The sequence below is a fragment of the Loxodonta africana genome, chromosome 22 (genome assembly GCF_030014295.1).
Source record: "Loxodonta africana isolate mLoxAfr1 chromosome 22, mLoxAfr1.hap2, whole genome shotgun sequence".
Lineage (NCBI taxonomy): Eukaryota > Metazoa > Chordata > Mammalia > Proboscidea > Elephantidae > Loxodonta > Loxodonta africana.
In genome coordinates this window covers 40559698-40574077 of record NC_087363.1, presented here as the reverse complement: position 1 = coordinate 40574077, position 14380 = coordinate 40559698, and the positions used below count along the sequence as shown (strand labels likewise).

At 46.2% G+C, this 14380-nt stretch overlaps 1 protein-coding gene across 2 annotated transcripts in view; it reads left to right on the top strand.

Annotated features, from left to right (window-relative positions):
• ATG7 (autophagy related 7) overlaps nucleotides 1–14380 on the top strand; it is a 299990-nt gene that overhangs the window by 265241 nt on the left and 20369 nt on the right. Inside the window, exon 19 of one of the 2 annotated variants that reach the window (XM_023547908.2) lies at nucleotides 1–14380. This exon is cut by the window's left edge and continues 14865 nt beyond it; it is cut by the window's right edge and continues 15840 nt beyond it. The exons of the other annotated variant lie outside the window; for it this stretch is intronic. The gene's annotated coding sequence lies outside the window, so the exon portion shown is untranslated. 2 annotated transcript variants of the gene reach the window in all.

Genomic DNA, 14380 nt, shown 5'->3' with positions numbered 1-14380 from the left:
CCTTCATCAAAAGGAACCCCAAATCTCTCCTCAGTTCAGGACCCCCTTCCTCTGGTTGTCTACCTGGTAGGCCCCCCTTGCTTAACGAAGCTGTCGCCTGCTCCAGTTGGATTTGCAACACATAAAATGAAGGCTTTTCCCTCCAACCACTAACAGCGAAGCCTGTTTCTCTACCGTCACCACGGGAAACCCAAGCTTGAGTTCTGGGATTTGGAGTTTCCCTTCAAGCGTGGCATATTAAAGAAATAGAAGAGTGCTGTGCAGAGTAGTGGAAACCCTGGTGGTGTAGTGGTTAAGTGCTATGGCTGCTAACCCAAGGGTTGGCAGTTCAAATCCACCAGGCGCTCCTTGGCAACTCTATGGGGCAGTTCTACTCTGTCCTATACTCTGTCCTATAGGGTCGCTATGAGTCAGAATCGACTCGACGGCACTGTGTTTGGTTTGGCTTTTGTGCAGAGTAGTGGCAGCTGCTCCATTTTTCTCAGAAAAGCAAAATTCTAATAAAGAATGTACAGTCTTTTTTATTTTATTGTGATAAAATATGTATAACCACAAGCTTGCCATTTTCACCATTTTTAAGTGTGCAATTCGGTGACATTAATTACATTCACTGTGTTGTGTTACTGTCACCACTGTCTGTCACTAGAAGTTTTTCATCACCCCACACAGAAAGCCAGTACCCCTTCAGCAATAACTCTCCACTGTCTTCTCCCCCAACCCCTGGTAACCACTAATGAACTTCTGACCTCTCTAAGCCCTTGCTTATTCTGAATATTTCATATAAGTGAGATCATACAATATTTGTCCTTTGTGTCTGACATATTTCACTCAGCAAAATGTTTTTGGGATTCATCCATGTTAGAGCATGTATCAGAATTTTGTTTCTCCTTACAGCTGAATAACATTATACTGTATGACTGTACCACATTTTTTATTGTACTTTAGATGAAGGTTTACAGAGCAAATGATTTTCTCATTAAACACTTCATACACATATAGTTTTGTGACATTGATTGCCAATCCCATGACATGTCAACACTCTCCTCTTCTCAACCTTGGGTTCCTCATTACCAACTATCCTGTCCCCTCCTGCCTTCTCGTCCTTCCCCCTGGGCTGGTGTGCCCATTTAGTCTTGTTTTGTTTTATGGGCCTGTCTCATCTTTGACTGAAGGGTGAGCCTCAGGAGTGACTTCATTACTGAGCTATGAGGGTGTCCAGGGGCCGTACACTCAGGGTTTCTCCAGTCTTTGTCAGACCGGTAAGCCTGGTCTCTCTTTGTGTGTGTGTGTGAGTTAGAATTTTGTTCTACGTATCTCTCCAGCTCTGTCCAGGCCCCTCTATTGTGATCCCTGTCAGAGCAGTCAGTGGTGGTAGCTGGGCTCCATTTAGTTGTCCTGGACCTAGTCTGGTGGAGGCTGTGGTACTTGTGTGGTCCACTAGTCTTTTGGACTAATCTTCCCCATGTGTCTTTGGTTTTTTTCATTTTCCCTTGCTCTAGACAGGTATGCCACAGTTTGTTTATCCATTCATCTGTTGATAGACACTCGGGTTATTTTCACCTCGTGGCCATTGTGAATAGTGCTACAATGAGCAGTGGTGCACATGTCTAAGTTCGTGCTTTCTGCCCTTTTGTATATATAGCTAGGAGTGGAATTGCTGGATCATATGGTAATTGTGTGTTTAGCTTTTTGAGGGACCACCACAGCTTTTCCGTAGTGGCTGCACCATTTACATTCCCACCAGCAATAGACGAGGGTTCCAATTTCTCCATATCCTTGCCAACACTTGCTGTTTTCCTTTTTTCTGGTAATAGCCATCCTAGAGGGTGTGAAGTGATATTTCATTGTGGTTTTGATTATGTTTCTGTAATGACTAATGACTTTGAGCATCTTTCTCATGTGCTTATTGGCCATTCATTTATTTTCTTTAGAGAAATGTCTATTCAAGTCCTTTGCCAGCTTTTTAATTGGGTTGTTTGTCTTGTTGTTGAGTTATAGAAATTCTTCATATATTTTAGGTATTAAACCATTACCAGATACATGGTTCCCAAATATTTTCTCCCATTCTGTAGGTTCTGTCTTCGCTGTGTTATTGGGTTTTGATACTACTAGTAAATACCCTTCATTCCAAGTCTACAGCAGATTCCCCCTTGTCCTGACAACTTCCAGGTATGGCTTTGCATCTTCACATCATTGAGAACATGACTCTTTATCAGTGAGCAGGTGTTTAAAACAACACAGAAACAAACCTCATACATTCTGTATTTTCCCCAGTTGATGTGGCATAGAATTTGGGGACATTTATTCCTCTGTCTGCTCAAATCACACAGTTAATTCTTGAAAAGTAGAAACAAAGTGCCCCTCCTCTTTAGCCTGAGTGATGGACTTTACTCATTAGAGGTTCCCAGTAAATCATTTTTTTTTTTTAATTCTTTTGTCCTTATAGTTGTACTCACTTATTTGTTGACTTATTTGGCATCTTTTATACAGCCAGTTACTAGTATCTAACTAGTGGTAGCCATTTTGAACCAGAACACTGTCAACAGATACGAAAAAAATTTGTAGCCTCATGTATAAAATGGAGATTCTATCTCTCTCACAGGATGATTTTGAGGGTCTAAAATGCTATGATAGTTGATAAGACTCGGTAAACCTTAAGTACCATGCTGATATAAATGATTACTGGTGCCTGTGTTTCCCAGATTCTGTAAGCTTGGATCATTAGTTTTGCTCAAGGAATTCTGCCATGGTAGAATTTTGTATGTGTTTTTAAGTTGCTAACTTATAAACAATAGAATTGTTAATAATGTTCCTGATTCTTTCTACTACATTTTTCAAATTGGTTATTATTATTGGTGTACAGAAAGTCTATTGATTTTTGTATGTGGATTACATATCTAACAACATCATTGACTGTTTTAATAGTTTGAAGATTCTCTCAGGCTTTTCACACAGACAATCATGGATAAAAAACAGTAGTTTGCGATCTTCTTTTCTAATTCTTATACCTCTTATTTCTTTTTCTTGTCTTATTGTGTTGCCTAGGGCTACCATAACTGTTAAATAAAAGCACTGATAGCAAGCAGATTCCTTGAATTATTCCTGACTTTCCTGAGAATGCTCCTCAACTTTTAACCATTTTCCATGATGCTTGCTGTAGAATTTTATTAGGTTAAGGAAAGTCCCTTTTATTACACATTCGCTCTCTTACTAAAATGGTGAATGAATGTTCGAAACATTTCCTACATCTGTTGAAATGTTTATTTTTTATCCTTTTATCTAGTAGCTTGGTATATTAGATTAGTAGACTTTTGATTATGCAAACCATCTTTGCATTCCTGAGATAATGTCATTTCCTTCTACCTGACTCAGAGTAACTGTCTCCCATAGTTAAGAATTTGCATTCCTGGAAACTCACGGGCTGTCCATGGCACCGGACTGTTTTTCAGGTTATAAAAATGCTCGGAAACATTTATCAGTATGTGTCAGGAGTACACGGGAAGGAGCACTTGAATTTGTAGTCATGGGCCTGATAGTCACATGTAGGACCCTGGAGAGTTTATGCAGAAGGCAAAATAAATTAAAGTTTTAGAATCCTGTGTCCTAGAACAAACTTCAGCTGCCTGAGAAACAGTATACTACCTTCCTGCTTTAAGACCTACATGTTAAAAACAGGTTAGTGTTGAAGGAGAGCAGTTAATGCTTAGTCTTTATAAAAGACTCACAGGTTACAGGTATGTAAGGGCTTTCAGATGCCTTCTCTGTTTCAGATGTTGCAACATCCAATGTATGTAAGGCTTTGGAGAAGATATTTTCATTTCTTTGTTTGTGACTACAAACAAAAGACTTTATGGCCTTAATCTATGCAGAGAGGAGGCCTGGTGGCAGAGTGGTTAAGTGTTCAACTGCTAAACTAAAGGTTGGCAGTTTGAACCCACCAGCTGCTCCTCAGGAGAAAAATGTAGCAGTCTGCTTTCGTAAAGATTTATAGCCTTGGAAACCGTATGGACTGGTTCTACCCTGTGCTGTACTGTCACTGTGAGTCAGAATTGACTCCACAGCCATGGGTTTTATCTATGCAGAAATTCACTGGTGACCTGATTTGTGATGCATCCTGTTTCCATGCCTACTGGCTGGAATCGCTAAATCTCCCCTACTTCGTGTGTTACTTGAAGATCCCCCTGGGGTCACTTCTACTTCAGTTGTATATTTTCTGTTGCCTTCTCATTTTTGTGACCTCGGGAATATGCGTAGCAAAGAAAATGAATTAATGAGGAAAGGTTCTGTTTGCTGTTCTCATTCAAAAGGCAATCATTTCACAGGGCAAGGATTTCTGTCTGAATCTTGTTTTCAGTACAAATTCAAGAATATCAGCTTCACTGAGCAAATATTGAGCTTCTGTTTTTAAATCAGCAAGTGTCAGACCCTGCAAATGTGCCCAAGTATATTGAAGTTGCAAAGAGATCCAAAAAACCAAACCAAACCCAGTGCCGTTGAGTCGATTCCGACTCATAACGACCCTATAGGACAGAGTAGAACTGCCCCATAGAGTCTCCAAGGAACACCTGACAGATTCAAACTGCCAACCCTTTGATTAGCAGCTGTAGCACTTAACCACTACGCCACCAGGGACCCTGCTAATGTTAGTATATTGAAGTTGCAATGGGATATAACTTACAAACACCTAAAACATGTCTTCTACCTTCAGAGAGCTTACAGTCAAGTCAGTCATTTATCATCACCAATATCTCATAAGTCAGATGGCTGTGTGCTTCCTGCATGCAGGCCACCATCAGAGACCTAGAGAAGACTACAGTAAAAAGGACTTGTCTCTGATATCACAGTCCAGAGTACAGTCCAGTGGGGGAGACAATGCCAAACACGGATGGAAAGTTAAAAATAGCATTACAAGTATCAAGTCACAGTCCAGCAGAAGAGAGGTCATAAACTGTCACCATACTCATACATAGTAACTTTACCAGTCAGACTGTCACTAGGGGAGGGCTTTCTGAGGAATGGGGTAGGAATTGCAAAGGGGGGGTGGGCCCTGGGGGACACTGTAGGTAAGAGAACTTGGGCAGGAACAGTGGGGGATATCCCATGTAGCTGGACAACAGGGCATGAGAAGAGGGGAGGGGTGGAAGACAGGACTAAAGAGGTCGTATCCTGAGGTACCTCAAAAGCCAGCCTGGGTGAGGAATTTGTATTTCAGCCCAAGGGTGCTGGGGAGGCTGAGAAGGTGAACTTCAGACATGGGCTCATTCTCAGTTAGCTTACTCACCCACACAATGAGCAAGCTTCGCCATCCTTTACTGGTGAGAGGGGAGGGGTCAAAAGACTTCTCTTTGGCTTGTTGTTGTTAAAAAACCCATTGCCGTCAAGTCGATTCCGACTTACAGCTACTCTATAGGACAGAGAAGAACTGCCCCATAGGGTTTCCAAGAGCACCTGGTGGATTCGAACTGCTGAGCTTTTGGTTAACAGCCGAACTCTTAGCCACCACACCACCCGGTTTCCAGTTAGCTGCCATGAAGTCCATCTCCAACTCATAGCAACACCATGCATAACAGGATGGGACCATTGTGATCCATAGTGTTTTCATAGACTAATTTTCAGACATAGATTGCCAGGCCTTTCTTCCTAGTTCATCTTAGTCTGAACGCGTCACTGAAACCCATTCAGCATTATAGCAGTACAGGAGCTTCCGCTGCAGTCGCATGGCAGCTGTGCATGAAGTGCGTTGGCTCGGAATGGAACTCGGGTGTCCCACACGGAAGGCAGGGACTCTACCACCGCGCCGCCACTGCCCCCTCTCTTCTGCTTCGTTATCAGTTGCTGTTGAGTTGATTCTGACTCAGGGCCACCCCATGTGACAGTAGAACTGTCCTATAGGGTTTCCTAGGCTGTAGTCTTTACTGGAGCGAATTGCCAGGTCGTTTACCTGTGGAGCCACTGAGTACGTTCAAACTATTAACCTTTCTGTGAGCAGCCCAGTACTTAACCTTTGTGCCACCAGGGCTCCTTTCTCTTTTGCTTACTCCTTTTTAATCTGAAGGTGGGCAGGAGGTGTTTGCACTTGCAGCAGGTGTGCCAGTGGCCTGTATGGTGATGTCTCTCTGGCTCCCAGCTGGTGGAGGGTGGCAGGTGAAAGGCAGGCATGAGAACTGGATGACCCACGCAGAGGTGGCGTAATATTCTTCCCACCTCAGCAGACATGACGAAACAAACTCTGTCTGCTTTGAACAATTAATACATTTGTCAGAGCAGCTTGTGGGGAGCGGGGTGGGCACAAGCAGCAGCGTGCTCTCAGTAGAAAAGTCCCCGGGCATACTTACCGTCGTAATTCTGTTTAGCATTGCCAGTCCACGTGCTGGACATCTAAGATAAACATTTTAGCAAGTGCAACCTTTTGAATTTGAACAACCATAATGATCTGAGCTGTGTCTTGGCCCGGAAGTAGCTTTTATCGGTTTTCGGAGAAACTTGGACCCTGAATTGTGAAGTAATGATTTGCTTTACTTGAGAACAGAAATGCAAGAAATACCGAAATTATTTCAAGCCACCGCACAACATGGGCCTTATCATGCAATCCTCTGAGATCCCTGTTCTCCCCACACCCCCTCAGCTGACCCAGTGACCCCATTTAACCATGATCTTCCTGTCTCTCTCCTATTCTCCTTACTGGTGAATATGTCACATCATTTTACTCTTTAAAATGAGCAACGCCTTCCTCCCCACAGTCCCCATTGGGTGTCTCATCAGCACAGGACTATGGAGTTAGGCTCCTTAGAGAAGGACTCCAGGCCCAGAGAGCTGCTTGTCCTGCCCATGCCCTCAGCTCATTGGTCCTAAGGTGGAGACGAAAGCCCAGCTGACCTGACCTGGGCCTGGCACTCTGGGAGAGGGGGCTGTGACAGGAACCCAGCCAATGCAAGCATCCAGAGGAAGGGAAGGAAGGGTGAGAGCCGAGAGAACTAGGACTCTTGTCCCATTACCTGAGAGGTGTGTGTGTTGGTGGCAGGGTGTTCAGGAACAGGAAAGACCTTAGTCACACTCCATGGTTGGCACTTGCATCTGTACCAGTTGGTGACCAAGCTGGGGCCCAGTCCTCTGGGTGAGGCCAAGTGCTCTCCTCGCAGAGGAACAGCATGAGCCAGTCCTTTGCAATAATGGAATGGTACAAGAGAAACTTACCCATCTGTAAATGCCCTCAGGGAACACTCAAAAAACACCCGACAAGTTCCATGCATTGGTTTTCATTAACTCTGCCCTGGAAACGTAGCATTCTGGAGTTTATTAAATAGCTAAATATGGTCTGATAACAGTAATAATAGTGGCAGCTAACATTTATTGAGGACTTACTGTGTGCCAAGCCTTGTTTTAAACACTTCGTTGACATTTAATCTTCCCAAGAATCATCCCTTATTAAGAGATAGAAAGTGAAATACTGAGTTTTAGAACAACAGACAAACCAACCCAGCAAAAAACCCCTGGCACTAGGCCCTGAAGGGATCCCTGGGTGGCACAGATGATTCGTGCTTGAACACTAACCAAAAGGTTGGCGTTTTGAACCTCCAGAGGCACCTCAGAAGAAAGGCCTGGCAATCTGCTTCCAGAAGGTCACAGCCTTGAAAACCCTAAGGAGCAGTTCTACTCTGCACATGAGGAGTTGCCATGAGTTGGAAAGGACTTGACGACAACGGGTTTGGTGTTTGGGTTTACCAGGCCCTGTGAGGGCAGGGTTCTTTGCCCTCAAAGTGCTTGAAATTTAAAACTGTCAGAAGAGCATTTACATAGACTGACTCGGTGCCGAGTGAGTAGGCCCTTTCTGTCATGCACTAACTCAACAAGCGTTACGGAGCCTGAGCTTGGTGCCAAGTGTGGGGTGAGATGCTGCAGACAGACAACACAGACGCCCAGCCTCCAATCTACAGCATCTGCATGGAATAAACCACAAGCCCGGGGTGCTGGGGCTGTGACAGAGACACCCCCGAATTAGAAGAGGAGGAGGAGGAGACCGCTGAGTCTGGAAGGATGAGGCGGAGGTCCAGAGGGCAGAGTGGAATCGGAGGTGGAGAAGCCAGGCTGCTCCAGCCCCTGAGTGATGAAGGCGACGATGGTGCCCGCCTGTGGTCTCTGGTACACTGAGGGTGGAACTAGATACCGGATCAGATGTTGTTTAGCACAGTGCCTGGCAGACAATAAAAAAAAAAAAAAAATTCGTGTTTAGATTAAAAGAGCTTTGGAGGAGGGGCTCAAGTTGGGGTTTTTTTCAAGAATAATTTTATCACAGTAAAATATATATAACAAAATTTTGCCATTTTAACCACTTTTAAGTGTAGAGTTCAGTGACAATTACATCCACTACGCTATGCTACCATCACCAGTGTCTGTTCCCAAGTTTGTCATCACTCCAAACAGAAACTCAGTACCCCTTCAGCAGCAACTCCTCATTTCTCCTTTCCCCAAACCCTTTCATCAGTAATAGACTTTTACCTATTCCAGATGTTTCATGTAAGTGGGATCATACACTATTTGTCGTTTTGTATCTGACTTATTTCATTCAGCGTAATGTTTTCAAGGTTCATCCATGTCATAGCACGTATCAGGACTTCATTCTCTTGATGGATGAATGATATTCCATTGTATGGATGTACCACGTTTTGTTTATCCATTCATCCACTGATAGGCACTTAGGTCGTTTGCACATTTTGGCTATTGTGAATAGTGCTGTAATGAACATTTGTGTACAAGTATCTGTTTGAGTCGTTGCTTTCAAGTCTTTTGGGTATATACCTGGAATAGAATTGTTGGGTCATATGGTAATTCTGTGTTTAACTTTTTGAGGAATCACCAAACTGTTTTCCACGTGGCTGTAGCATTTTACATTCCTACCCACAATGGACGAGGGTTCCAGTTTCTCCACATCTTCCCTAACACTTGCTGCTTTCCATTTTTCCTGTAAAAGCCACCCTAGTAGGTATGAAGTGGTATCTAATTGTGGTTTTAATTTGTATTTTCCTGTTGACTGATGACTGTGAGCATCTTTTCACATACTTCTCGGCTGTTTGTAAATCTTCTTTGGGGAAACACCTTTTCAAGTCCTTTGTCCATTTTTTAGTTGGGCTGTTTGTCTTTTTGTTGTTGAGTTGGAGGTCCCAAGTTTTGTTCATTGATCTTTACATGGCTCCCTACCCCTAGCGTCAGCATTGGCATGTGTACCTAGTTGGTTTTCTGATGCCCACCTGGAAGGTTTCACAGAGGCAGTGAGACCCGAGCCAACTGGTTAAAACTCAGGGCGGGGAAGAGGAGCAGGTCCCAGCCTGAGAGGGAGACCAGAGGAAAGGCCAGAGATGGTCAGCCTACAGTGAAGCTCCTTGGCGTAGGCAGAGCAACAGACAGAGGACATGGTGGGCATTGCTTCTCACCCTGGATGGGTGCCCCACAACTGTGGCTTCACGTGGGTCTGATGTGAGGGGTTGGGGGACCTGGTTGGCTGGGGGCTTTCTCTGGGCTGCCGAGAGCTGTTTACCCACAAGCCCCCTCTCCGGCTCCTCTTTATCATCATCGTGTGCATGTTAATTTAAACTTAGCAAGACCCATGCCAATGAAAACAGAGAAAATGGGCTCTTAGCAGTTATTTAGATTGTAAACTTTCTCTGGAGTGTTTTTTTTTTTTTTTTTTTTCGCCCAGCATACAATAATTTATTAAGAAAGATAAAGTGATTTTTTGGTGTGACTTTATAGTAGGCCCATACATTACCTGGCCTTCTGTTCTTCTGTTTGGGTTTGATGTTGCTTCCAGCATGAACTTTCATTTACCTCCTCCTCAGGGTCGCTGGGACCACAGAGAAAAGTCCCCATTCTCTAATCATTGGTCATTCCATAAATACATTGAAGCATAAACTCCCTTCTGAAAGGGCTCAAAACTGTCATTAAAAACTCCTTTCCGGGAAGGTAGAGTAGATGGCATGGAATACACGGAGCTGATTCTTTAAAGATGTTATTTTTTGAAACCACAGTTGTTCTGTCATTTTTGTTACCCAAAGTGCAGCCTTCTGAACTTAGTGCCTGTTGTTTATCAACGAACAGAGGGAGAAAGAATTGAAGGAAACTAAAAACCGAAAACTCTGAATTGTTTACAAAGTGAGGTTTTGTTTTGTTTTCTTTTTTTTAATATTTATTAAGAGAAAGAACTACTTTCTTTTTTCACTCTTAAAATTTTAAGCTCTTTCAAGTTATGGCCAATTTGAAAAACTTGGAGCTGGTCTTCAGGCCCAGCTGGAAGGAAAAGTCAAGAATTATAGTACTCTGAGCACTGGGCTGCCTGGGCTGGAAAAGTACTGACCAGAGGAGACTGTGTGACTCTGCCTTTTCCTCCTGCCCAGTAAAACCAGTAAACCAGTTGCCGTCAGTGGGATTCTGACTCATACAACCTCATGTGTATCAGAGGAGAACTGTGCTCCGTAGGGTTTTCAGTGGCTGATTTTTCCAGAAGTAGGTTGCCAGGCCTTTTTTCCAAGGCGCCTCTGGGTAGACTAGAACTACCAAACTTTCATTTAGCAGCCAAGTGTGTTAACTCTGTGCACCATCCAGGGACTCCTCCCCCATGGACAGTTGCCTGTCTACTTGGCGTGGTCACGCCCCTGTGCAGGACTGTCCGTCAGCTTTACCTGCAGCTGGGGACGTTCAATACGAACAAAAAAGGAACCTGAGGCTCCATGACACATACTGCAAAGATGCAGAGCCTTAACACAGTGCCCTTCTACTGTAAGTTGGGCACAGTGATGCCATGGCAGCGGGCAGATGCCCACACTGCAAAGGCATCTATATTTAGGTGTGAGGCACACGAGTGCCAAGGTAAAGACAGACACGATCCATGTCGTCCCAGCAGGCTGTTTGTTTTGGAACAGAAGGTTCCGTGTTTGTCCTCCAGTCTTCTGCTCACAGGCAGGGCTGTGTGGCCTGTGTGTTAGGCAGGCTCCCCAAAGCCAAGGCCGTTTGGAAGGCATCAGAGCCCTCTCTGAATGCCTGTCCTTCATCCTGGGTGGCTACGTGCTACCAGGCAGGGACTGGACAGTGGGGTTTAGTAGTTGCTGTCCTGCTCATTGTTTGCAAGCCTGTAGTTCAGCCCTGAATGACCTAGTCATGACCAGTGGCTCATCCACATTAACCTATCCCTCTCTCTCTCCTGGCACAGCCTTCTGGGCCTGCTGGCCACACAGAGACAGATCCCCCCTCTTTCCCATTGCACACCTGCCACCTTGGGACCTCCTGAGTATCCCTTCCACCTGGGAAGCACAGCTCAGCTCTTTAAGCTCAGTGGGCCTGCACCCCACCAGCAGCCCCAAGTGCGTCTGCCTGTCTCAGTTAGGCACCATCCCCAGCCCAGATGCCCTCTGCCTTTTCCTTCATTTCTCCCTGGAAGGAGCCTCCACTCCAGCTGGCACTCAGTTCTCTCCTGCATGCTCTCGCCCAAATGCCTTTGCTCCCTCTATCACCCCTAGCTGTGCTACCCCCTCCCCACTTGCTGTTCACTTGTCTACAGCCCCCTGGCGCGGATCCCTTCCTCCTGGGATGCGTTACTGGGGGCCTCCCTAGAGGCCATGCTGGCCTGCCTTCTGGAATGTCCACATCTGACTTCTCCCCTGTGTAATTCTGATGTTCCATCCTTCAAGGCCTAGCCCGGCCCCTTCCCTGCAGAGCCTAAGCTGACACAACCTTCTCCCTGAAGCTCAGGCTGCACACCTGTACCCATCAGCGATCCCCTGCCTGGTGTGATCTGATGTGGGCACCTTTCTCCCAGCCAGAATGGGTGCTTGAGAGGGAAAGGGCCAGCCCATCTCAGTCATCTTTGTGTCCCCAGTGACACGTAGCACACCAACCAAGTCCCTAAGATGGAACCCTTACTTCAGTGATTCTAAAAGTCTCCAGCATTGCCACCTCCAGAGCAGGCAGGGGAGCGTTTTCCTGGGCAGGAAAGGGATAGAGCAGGTCTTGGAGTGAGCTCCCCTTGACCAGATTAGGGGGCAGCAGTCCTGACTGGGGATCTTAAACCGACTCACCAAGGGGACAGCTGTAAACCCTGTTTGAGTATCCAGCACCTTAGAGGGCTGGCTTTGACATTTGGAGGGGGCAAGCCCCTCTGAGGACCTCCTCTGTATTGTAACGCTCAGGTTGATGCTCTGTGGTGAAGGCCTGGGGCATGCAGTAGGGTGAGGCGCCCTAAGTTCTGACTTTTAGGAGAGCTGTAGGAGCTGTTCCCAGTCCTGCCTCCCAAGAGCCTCCACGAGCACTCTGAAAACCCCCTGAACCCAAAACTTCCTGCAAGCCTTATGCCCTCACTGTCACAGCAAAATGAATCAGTCCTTTTCTCAGAATTTCTGCTGATCCCATACAAAATGAGTTCCGTAGCTTATCTTCCTCAGCAGGGAAAAAAACAATTCCATATGGAAGAGGGAGAAGCTCCTTTCCAAGCAGCCTCTCAGGCCCCAGGGGCCCAGCCTGCAGAGCCCCAGAGCCTCACAGCTGCTGGGCCTGTCTCCACGGCTTCAGGAGGAAGGGGCCTCACAGCTGGCAGGGGGTCCCCAAGATGGCCTTTCCAGCTGAGCGGGTTGGGGCCTGCCAAGCCTGCCTCTGACTTCTCAGGATCTCTCAGGCAGCTGGTACCTGGGTGGGAGGAGTTTCAAAGAACTGCCCCAGGGCAAAGGGAGCAGGCTTGGGAGGAACCTGAGAGGGTTCCAGTCAGTTTGGAATAACTCATTAGGTATGAATTAGGAAGACCTGGTGGCACAGTGGGTGAGTGCTCGGCTGCTCACTGAAAGGTAAACTGTTCGAACCCACCAGCTACTCTGTGGGAGAAAGAGGTGGCAGTCTGCTCCCCTAAAAATAACAGCCTTGGAAATGGTATGGGGCAGTTTTACTCTGTCCTGTAGGGTCGCTATGAGGCTGAATCAACTCAACAGCAACGGGGAGTAGTAGTAGTAAGGACTGCTATTAGTGAGTATAGCCATCCCCTCATAAATCCTGGGGCTTCCACTTAACCCCCCGCACCCTGTCCCTGGAACAGCTGACCAACTCACTGCTGAGCCCTTTTGTTTTTTGGTGACAGAGCCTGATTTCAGGTTAGGTCTGCCATTTCCCAGGCTCTTTCACCGGGGCTGCAGGGAAGAAAGCCAACACTTCCGTTTCCCAAGGAAAGTGCAGAGTTGCATGCACACCTAGGGAGGATGTTTGTGCTCCACGGAGACCACAGCACGTTTGTTTTCAGAGTCAACGTTTGTCTGGGCACAGCCAATCAGGAGAGTCCTCAGAGAGCTGACCCTGTCACCTCTGTATCCGCAGGCATGGCCTGAGCCCGTTCTGACCTAGGACAGGGCAGCCTGGGACCACCCTGCTAACCTAGGGTTCCAGGCCCAGCACTGCTGGTGACCTTCCTGAAGCCACATCCCCTCTCTGGGCATCAATTTCGCTGTAACCGTGGGGGGCGGGCTTGATGCTGTGTAAGATCTTTTCCATCGCTGACATTTTAGAACTCTGATCTTAAATGTTTACGCTTAGCCTGTAGATTCTACCACCAAAATGTAATTCAAGTATGTCTACTTCTCCCCATTTCTCTCAGCAACCCCGTGGTCGTATCATTTCCTGCTTGCATCCAATGGCTTGAAATGAACCCCATCTCCTTGCCATGGGTTCACTGATCACATACTGCACGTCATTCTGCCTCGGACCCTGCTCACTTTACCCAGTGCTCTTCTGTCAGCCCTGGAATACAGCAAGCTCTTACCTGAGAGGGTTCCAGTCAGTCTGGAATAACACATTAGGTATGAATTAGGAAGATCTGGTGGCACAATGGTTAAGTGCTCAGCTGTGATTGACTGTTCCTTCTACTTATTCATATCTCAGCTTACATGTCACCTCTGCAGAGAAGCCCTACCCAGGATCCCTTTCTGAAGTTTGTCCTCCATGACTCCATGTCTCATTCCTTGCTTATCCTCCTTCATGGCACTTAAGACATGTTGGCACTATTGTGTCTTTTTATGTGTGAGTCTCTTGTCACCTCCACCAGCATGTGAGCTTCACATGGTTGGGGAACTCCGGAGGGCAAGAGCTGTACCTGTCTAGAACACTGCTGAACACCTAGCACCTAGCATAGTGCTGGTATACAGTAGGTGTTCAATAAATGTTCGTTGAATGAATGAGTGGTTGAATGGATGGATGCGTCCTCCATAAAGAGCTCCGTTTTCCTTCCTGGTACCTCTATCCCAAGGAGCCCTGGTGGCATAATGGTTAACTACTCGACTGCTAACAGAAAGGGTGCTGATACAGATCCACCCAGGGGCTCTTCAGGAGGAAGTCCTGGCGATCTGCTTCTGTAAAG